We start from the raw sequence: 8562 nt of genomic DNA on the forward strand, positions 1-8562 counted from the left end.
TCTCTTCTAGATCAACTTGAGGAGATCAATTTGGGAATGAGCTTGCTTAATTTCATAAAGATTTTATTGAGGTTTTCTTGGAATTGCATTGGGTTTATAGATTAACTTAGAGAAAACTGATAGCTTTACAAATGTGGACTATTCAATTAGAAAAGAAGTATTTTTCTCCATTTATTTAGATCTTCTTTTATAGTTTGTAGTAATTTTGTTTTACATATAGTTTTTACCATAAGTCTTGAAAATTTTTATGTTTAGTATATTGCCAGCTATTTTGTAGCTTTGTTGTTTTTATGAATTGGACCATTTTCCCTCTGACATTTCTAATCGGCTATTGTGGTACATAGGAAAGCTAATCAGTTTTTGTATGTTGACTATATGTATCTGAAGTCAATTCTTCTTTGTTCATATAGTTTTTCAGTTTATTTTTTTGAACTCTCTAGGCAGATGTTTCTATCATCCATAAGAGCCCAATCTGTTAGCTTCCATACTGCGTTGCTTCCCCTATGAGTGTTAAATTTGGGAATTTAAAATATTAGCATGGAAATTTAAGGGGGCTAAAAAAGGCTTAATTAGAAACATGAATATATATATGGGCAAAATATATATATTGCCCACCATATATATTTTAGATTTTACCCTGGTTTTGGAATAATAGTCATTAAACTTAAAAAAAAATAAGGCATTATTAAGAAGAATTGTGTATTAAAATAACACTCACTTAAAGTATTAGATTTTATTCTTAGCTAAAATGAATAGGGCATTAAGAATTCCTTTCATGTTTCTTTAACAAATTATCTACTATTATTTAAGAATGATCCACCAAAGACTACAATTTAAGCTTCTGAGGAAGCTTAGATAGTTGAACAGAGGCATTTAAGATCCTATTGAATGTGGTTTTAATTTTCAAATGGGAAGTGCAGACCAAATAAAATTTACGTATGATTTTTTTGAACAAATACTTGGAAATTTGATCACTTCTATGGAACATCTGAGTTTTATGGTCAGATTAGCATCTATAAGATCCCACTTGCTAATTAACAGTGAGCAGAGAACCAGATGATGACAATTAAAAAATAGACAGTCTTTATACGGAAATATGTAATGTCATATTTTTATGTAAACATAAATTTTAAAGTATTTCATATCTTTTTCATCCAAGGGAAAAAAATGGGTCACTTCAATCATGCTGAGCAGATTTTTATTTTTTAAATGATTTTTACCTGATTTTAATTTTTCTGACCATTCTCAATAATATTTTGAAACAAAATGATTAAAATGACCAAACAAATAAAGCAAGCAGGTCTGTTGGCCTCTCTTGTTTTCCTAGCACAGAGAGCCAATGTGCGCACTAATCCACCCCTCCTGCCACTATTATTCAACATAGTTCTGGAAGTCCTAGCCATGGTAATCAGAGAAGAAAAAGAAATAAAAAGAATACAAATTGGAAAAGAAGTAAAACTGTCACTGTTTGCAGATGGCATGATACTATACATAGAGAATCTTAAAGATGCCACCAGAAAACTACTAGAGTTAATCAATGAACTTGGTAAATTAGCAGGATACAAAATTAATGCACAGAAATCTCTTGCATTCCTATACACTAACAACAAAAGATCAGAAAGAGAAATTAAGGAAACAATCCCATTCACCATTGCAATAAAAAGAATAAAATATCTAGGAATACACCTACCTAAGGAGGTAGAAGACCTGTACTCAGAAAACTATAAGACACTGATGAAAGAAATCAAAGATGACACAAACAGATGGAGAGATATAACATGTTCGTGGGTTGGAAGAATCAACATTGTGAAAATGACTATACTACTCAAAGCAATCTACAGATTCAATGCAATCCCTATCAAGTTACAAATGGCATTTTTTACAGAACTAGAATTTAAAAAATCTTAAAATTTGTATGGAGACACAAGAGATCCCGAATAGTCAAAGCAATCTTGAGTGAAAAAAATGGAGCTGGAGGAATCAGACTCCCTGACTTCAGACTATACTACAAAGCTACAGTAATCAAGACAGTATGGTACTGGCACAAAAACAGAAATATAGATCAATGGAACAGGATAGAAAGCCCAGAGATAAACCCATGCACCTATGATCAACTAATCTATGAGAAAGGAGGCAAGGAAATACAATGAAGAAAAGACAGTCCCTTCAATAAGTGGTGCTGGGCAAACTAGACAGCTACATGTAAAAGAATGAAATTAGAACACTCCCTAACACCATACATAAAAATAAACTCAAAATGGATTAAAGACCTAGATGTAAGACCAGACACTATAAAACTCTTAGAGGAAAACATAGGAAGAACACTCTTTGACATAAATCACTGCAAGGTCTCTTCTGACCCACTTCCTAGAGTAATGGAAATAAAAACAAAAATAAACAAATGGGATCTAATGAAATTTAAAAGCTTTTGCACAGCAAAGGAAACTATAAACAAAATGAAAAGACAACCTTCAGAATGTGAGAGAATATTTGCAAATGAATCAACAGACAAAGGATTAATCTCCAAAATATATAAACAGCTCATGCAGCTCAATATTAAAAAAAAACGAACAACCCAATCAAAAAATGGGCAGAAGGGCTTCCCTGGTGGCGCAGTGGTTGAGAGTCCGCCTGCGGATGCAGGGGACACGGGTTCGTGCCCCGGTCCAGGAAGATCCCACATGCTGCGGAGTGACTGGGCCCGTGAGCCATGGCCGCTGAGCCTGCATGTCCAGAGCCTGTGCTCCGCAATGGGAGAGGCCACAGCAGTGAGAGGCCTGCGTACCGCAAAAAAAAAAAAAAAAAAAAAATGGGCAGAAGACCTAAGTAGACATTTCTCCAAAGAAGATATACAGATGGCCAAGAGGCACATGAAAAGCTGCTTAACATCACTAATTATTAGAGAAATGCAAATCAAAACTACAATGAGGTATCACCTCACACCAGTTAGAATGGGCATCATCAGAAAATCTACAGACAAAAAATGCTGGAGAGGGTATGGAGAAAAAGGAACCCTCTTGCACTGTTGGTTGGAATGTAAATTGATACAGTCACTATGGAGCACAGTATGGAGGTTCCTTAAAAAACTAAAAATAGAACTACCATATGACCCAGCAATCCCACTACTGGGCATATACCCTGAGAAAACCATAGTTCAAAAAGAGACATGTACCGCAGTGTTCATTACAGCACTATTTACAATAGCCAGGACATGGAAGCAACCTAAGTGTCCATCAACAGATGAATGGATATAGAAGGTATGGCACACATATACAATGGAATATTAGCCATAAAAAGAAACGAAATTGAGTTATTTTTAGTGAGGTGGATGGACATAGAGTCTATCATACAGAGCGAAGTAAGTCAGAAAGAGAAAAACAAATATAGTATACTAACACATATATGTGGAATCTAGAAAAATGGTACAGATGAACTGGTTTGCAAGGCAGAAATAGAGACACAGATGTAGAGAACAAACGTATGGACACCAAGGGGGGAAAGTGGGAGGTAGGTGGTGGTGGTGGGATGAATTGGGAGATTTGGATTGACATATGTACACTAATATGTATAAAATAGATAACTAATAAGAGCCTGTTGTATAAAAAAATAAATAAATAAAATAAAATTAAAAAAAAAAAACCTGTTTTAGTTCTCCCTTGCTGCACCCAGGGTTTAAGAGTTGGAGACTGACTTGAATCTCCCAATATGAAGTTTTCACTTCATGGAAACACAGGCATAGTGATCTTGTAGCAAAAGCTAAACACAAAACCATGTGCCCCGAATCCCCCCTCTCACCCCCTTTTTTCACTATAATTACCATAGGAAAGGGATCACTGGAAAAATAGAAGGGAGAGAGGAGAAAATGAGAGGGTAGATAAAACCCCAATGTCTGTTCAACCGTAAAGCCTGACAGAAGAGACACTGGAGAACAAGAGTAGATAATTTCTTAGAGGAAAAAACAATGCATAAGGGTATGAGGATGAATGTAAGGAAAGGGATAGGGAAGATTAAATTTTTAAAAATATACCAATCCAAGTCAAGCATTTTTTTCCCGCATCATGTTAAAAGGGTACCTACCAGAGCTTGAAAATAAGGGTGATCATGAAGAGCGATGAGGGTGGTCACATTTTTTTCCCACTAAGATTAAAGAACCTGGAATTTAGTTGGATTTAAGCACTCCCCATATTTATCTCTTCTCTGTTTTTATTACTATTTCTCCCCCAATTTCAATATTACAAGCCATATCTACACATATAATTGAGGGTTTAAGAGTTGGAGACTGAACTGAATCTCCCAGTATGAAGTTTTGACTTCATGGAAACACAGGCATGGTGATCTTGTAGCAAAAGCTGAACACAAAACCATGTGCCCACAATCCCCCTTCTCACCCCCTTTTTTTCATTATAATTAACATAGGAAAGGGATCACTGTTCAGGAACCCAAGCAGGCTTTAAATTTTTCCCACCAAGGGAAAGGATATTCTTCAGGGGTTACATCTTGTAATCAGAAATAAAGGGGAAAACCCGGCAGGGCTGTCTTGTTGGAATCATGTGTAGGCAGCATGAAAATCCATGGCCGTTCTCTTACTCTTAAGCACGAAATCATCTACCAAAGGTAGAAGAAATAGGAAAAGTTATATTTACTCTTTTAAAATCCACTTCTGGGGCCTCCCTGGTGGCGCAGTGGTTGAGAGTCCGCCTGCCGATGCAGGGGATACGGGTTCGTGCCCCGGTCTGGGAGGATCCCATATGCCACGGAGCGGCTGGGCCCGTGAGCCATGGCCGCTGGGCCTGCGCGTCCGGAGCCTGTGCTCCGCAACGGGAGAGGCCACGGCAGTGAGAGGCCCGCATACCGCAAAAAGAAAAAAAAAAAAAAATAAAAAAAAAAATAAAATCCACTTCTGATTTTTTTTTGCCAACATCAAGAATTCTTCCTGGAAATAAACTTATTATTAAGGCAGAACCAAGTAAAATGATGTGTATGTCCAGAAAGAATTGCATTTTGTGTCGAGGAGTTAAACTGCACATCAGATTATGTCAGCACAAGCAGATGGGGTTCAACATTTTTAACTTCTCTTTTCCCTCCCTTTACTAGACTTCCCTATTCTTCTACACTTAGTTTTACCAAGCTTCCCTTAGCTTCACCAGCTTAACAAGGTCTGGGCAGGCAGCACATACAAGATGTCCTGAAAACACATTGCCCTATGTAAACAATTGTTTTTGGCAATTCAGAGGTTTTGTGGCAGGACTGCATTTTTTTTTTTCTTTCTGAAAATCAAATGTTTAGGCCAAAATTAGACTTGCATGTGCATTTTTATGACTTGGCATATTCAAACATTACAATTGTGTGTTTAAAAAGGGAATTTGATCTTTTTTTGCTCTTTTTTCTTTGGGCTTCCATTTTTTCCTAGTTCCATTGTTTTCTCTTTTACAGTACATTTTCATATCTCGGTACATCGCTTAAGCATCTGTTTCTCCTCAATCATAATTTTCATTCAAGAATAATAACTCTTTGGTCTCTTTGCACATGTTTTGTTTTGCCCCCACCTATGAACTTCACCAGAGTGTGTTGAAGGTTAACGGCTCCATTTCTGGAATTTTCTTGGATCCCTTTTGGAGAAAATTGCCAAAGTATATAAGGAGAGCTCAAATGTATCTGGGCTTTGCCAAGGCCTTTGAGAAAGGCTCCACATAGCTGTACCTTCTTCCAGATCCCTTCTGTTCTCACTGTGCCCGGCTTCTTCATGATTCCACATAGGGGTTCGTATCTTTTGCTCATGTGGGAAAAGAACCTTTGGATTAATAAAGCACCAGAATACTTGTTTGTCTAACAATGCTCTACCTTGTATATTAATGGGTAGAAAATTGCTTCTCACTTCACTGAGTTTTCCATCCTCTTCCCTTTTCCATCCCACACTGCCCAGAGTCATGAATGTCTCCATTGGTCATTTTCTAATGCTCCTGTCAGTCTTTAGGAATCACGAGAGTTGCTCAAATATCTTTTCCCACAACTGCTAAGGTAGTAGAAAGATGAGGTAAATGACATAAGCCTTGCTGGAAAGGTTGGAGGGACCTTTTAGCAGTGTTTGTCTGAGGGGCACTGGATCATAGGGTCACTGCATTAGCTTATCTATCCTGTAACATATGTCAAGCAGTTTGCTTCAGTTGTGACTTTCTGCTGCAAGAGGCAGTAAACTCAACCTAAAGTAAATTCAAGCAAAACAGGTTTTAGTGGTTTGTATAACTGAAAAGCTCAGAGATGGGGCTCTCCTCTTATGCAGCACAATGTGGGGCTCAGATGGTGTTATATAAGACCACTGGTCTCTCTCTAGATCTCTTGGCTTTTCTCTCTTACGTGTTGGCTCATTCCTAGGCAGGCTCTCCCCTCAAACTCACAGGATGGCTGCAGAAGCTCCAGAACTTACATCTTCTCAGTTTCACATCCACAAGGGGTCATTGCAGTCAGCCATCTGATATTAGGAGTGTTAGCCTCATGAAGCTAGACTTCCAGTGTTTCTGGAAAGAGGAGTACCCCTGGATATCTGACACTCCTGAGGATTAATCAACCCTGGAACCATCCTACCCTAAGACTTGTGATCTGAGACAATAACTTATTGATTAAACTATTTTATGTGAAGCTTTCCTGTTAAAGGGGAATTCATTTTTTTTGCCGTTTCATCTTTTGGCCTACACCTTCTTCTAGTTCCATTATTTTCTCTTATACAGTACATTCAGCTGAAAGCATCCTAAATGAGATTGTCACTGGCTGTCGTTGGGTCATGTGCCTATTCCTGACCATTCACAATGGGAACTTGTACTGATGTGTGACTGGCCTCAGCCTAGATGCTCCAGTCCACTTCTGCCATGGGACGGGTTCATCCTACCTGATGACATGGACTGAGTGTAGAGGAGGAGGAATAGCTACTGGGAAATTAGGGTATGGTTTACATAAAATAGTGAAATAGGGGCTTCCCTAGTGGCACAGTGGTTGAGAGTCCAGCTGCCGATGCAGGGGACGCAGGTTCGTGCCCCGGTCCGGGAAGATCCCACATGCCGCGGAGCGGCTGGGCCCGTGAGCCATGACCGCTGAGCCTGCGCGTCCGGAGCCTGTGCTCTGCAACGGGAGAGGCCACAACAGTGAGAGGCCCGCATAGCACAAAAAAAAAAAAAATAGTGAAATAGATCCTGTGAAGCAAAAATATTGGTGTCCAGTACTTCATCCTTTGAATGTGCCTTTTATTATCCAGTGGCCTCAAATTGTCAGTATAGTGAGTAGGGAGTGTATAATTTGTTACCTGGTCTGGTAGCCCAGCGTATATAACTTTGGAGCTGTTTTAGATCAAAGGCGGATCTGCTATGCTACTGACTCATCTCAATAGCCTATGTATACTTTTCCTCAGTTAGGACCTCATATATCCATCTTTGGAACATCAGCCATTTCAGGTCATGGCAAAGGAAAAGGTGGCTCATGGCCAAGACAGACAAAGCCTTGAGTTGCTGGATAATCTAGTGCTCTCTAAAGGATACCAGAAAACCTAGGCAGCTATTGAAGCCTCATGTACCATCCCGTAGGCTCTATGGTTTTCTGGCCCCCTCTCTCTTACCTCCTGCAGTTCAGTTGGTCTCATGGCTCTCAGAGTCAGCCTGGTATGTAGAATAGTGGGGCCTCAGGTCAGCCTGTGTCTAGTGATTTCAATTCTGCAGTTGGCTGGAATTCCATCTGTCAAGAAGCTTTTGAGTCAGTCATTTGATAGTGGAAGAGTTGGCCTACTAGGATTTCCTGCGTATCTGGAAAGAGGAGCACCCCTGGAGATCTGACATGCTTTGTGAAATTAGGGGTTCGTTTTTGTTATTCACAGTTAGTCTCTGCTGAACCTAATGTATTTCAATGTTTGAGGATTAAAAAAACACATACACATAAAAAAGAGTTTCTCTCTTTTTCATTATGAACTTAAGGAACTTCATCAAGAGAATCTAATCAATATTAAACTATTTACTTCCCTCCAAAGTAATTTCCTGTCAATGCACAGACATGCATTTTTACTTAGTTATAATTAGTGTGAACATACTTGTTTTTGTTTAAGAAAGGTTTTCTTTACCTTGGCATTCAGATTTGTTTTCATAGGCGAAGAAAACACTGAGAATTAGAAGGAACCTTCACTGGAGAGTTGGGAGGATTATATTGGGTCATACTATCCCAGAGTTAAAGAAACCTTAAAGGACCCCAAATCCCTCCCCGTATCTCTGATGACTGCACTTCTCGACTAATGGACTCACTGGAGTAGCTTTCCCATGCAAGGGCCTCCCCAGATCTTATTCCACAGCACCAAGGGTGTACTCTCCCTTCTTTCTTTTTTCTTTTTCTTTTTTTTTTTATGCAGTATGTGGGCCTCTCACTATTGTGGCCTCTCCCGTTGCAGAGCACAGGCTCCGGACGCGCAGGCTCAGCGGCCATGGCTCACGGGCCCAGCCGCTCTGCGGCATGTGGGATCTTCCCGGACCGGGGCACGAACCCGTGTCCCCTGCATCGGCAGGCGGACTCTCAACCACTGCGCCACCAGGG

The sequence above is a fragment of the Mesoplodon bidens genome (genome assembly GCF_964165515.1).
Source record: "Mesoplodon bidens genome assembly, chromosome: 17".
NCBI classification, from domain to species: domain Eukaryota; kingdom Metazoa; phylum Chordata; class Mammalia; order Artiodactyla; family Ziphiidae; genus Mesoplodon; species Mesoplodon bidens.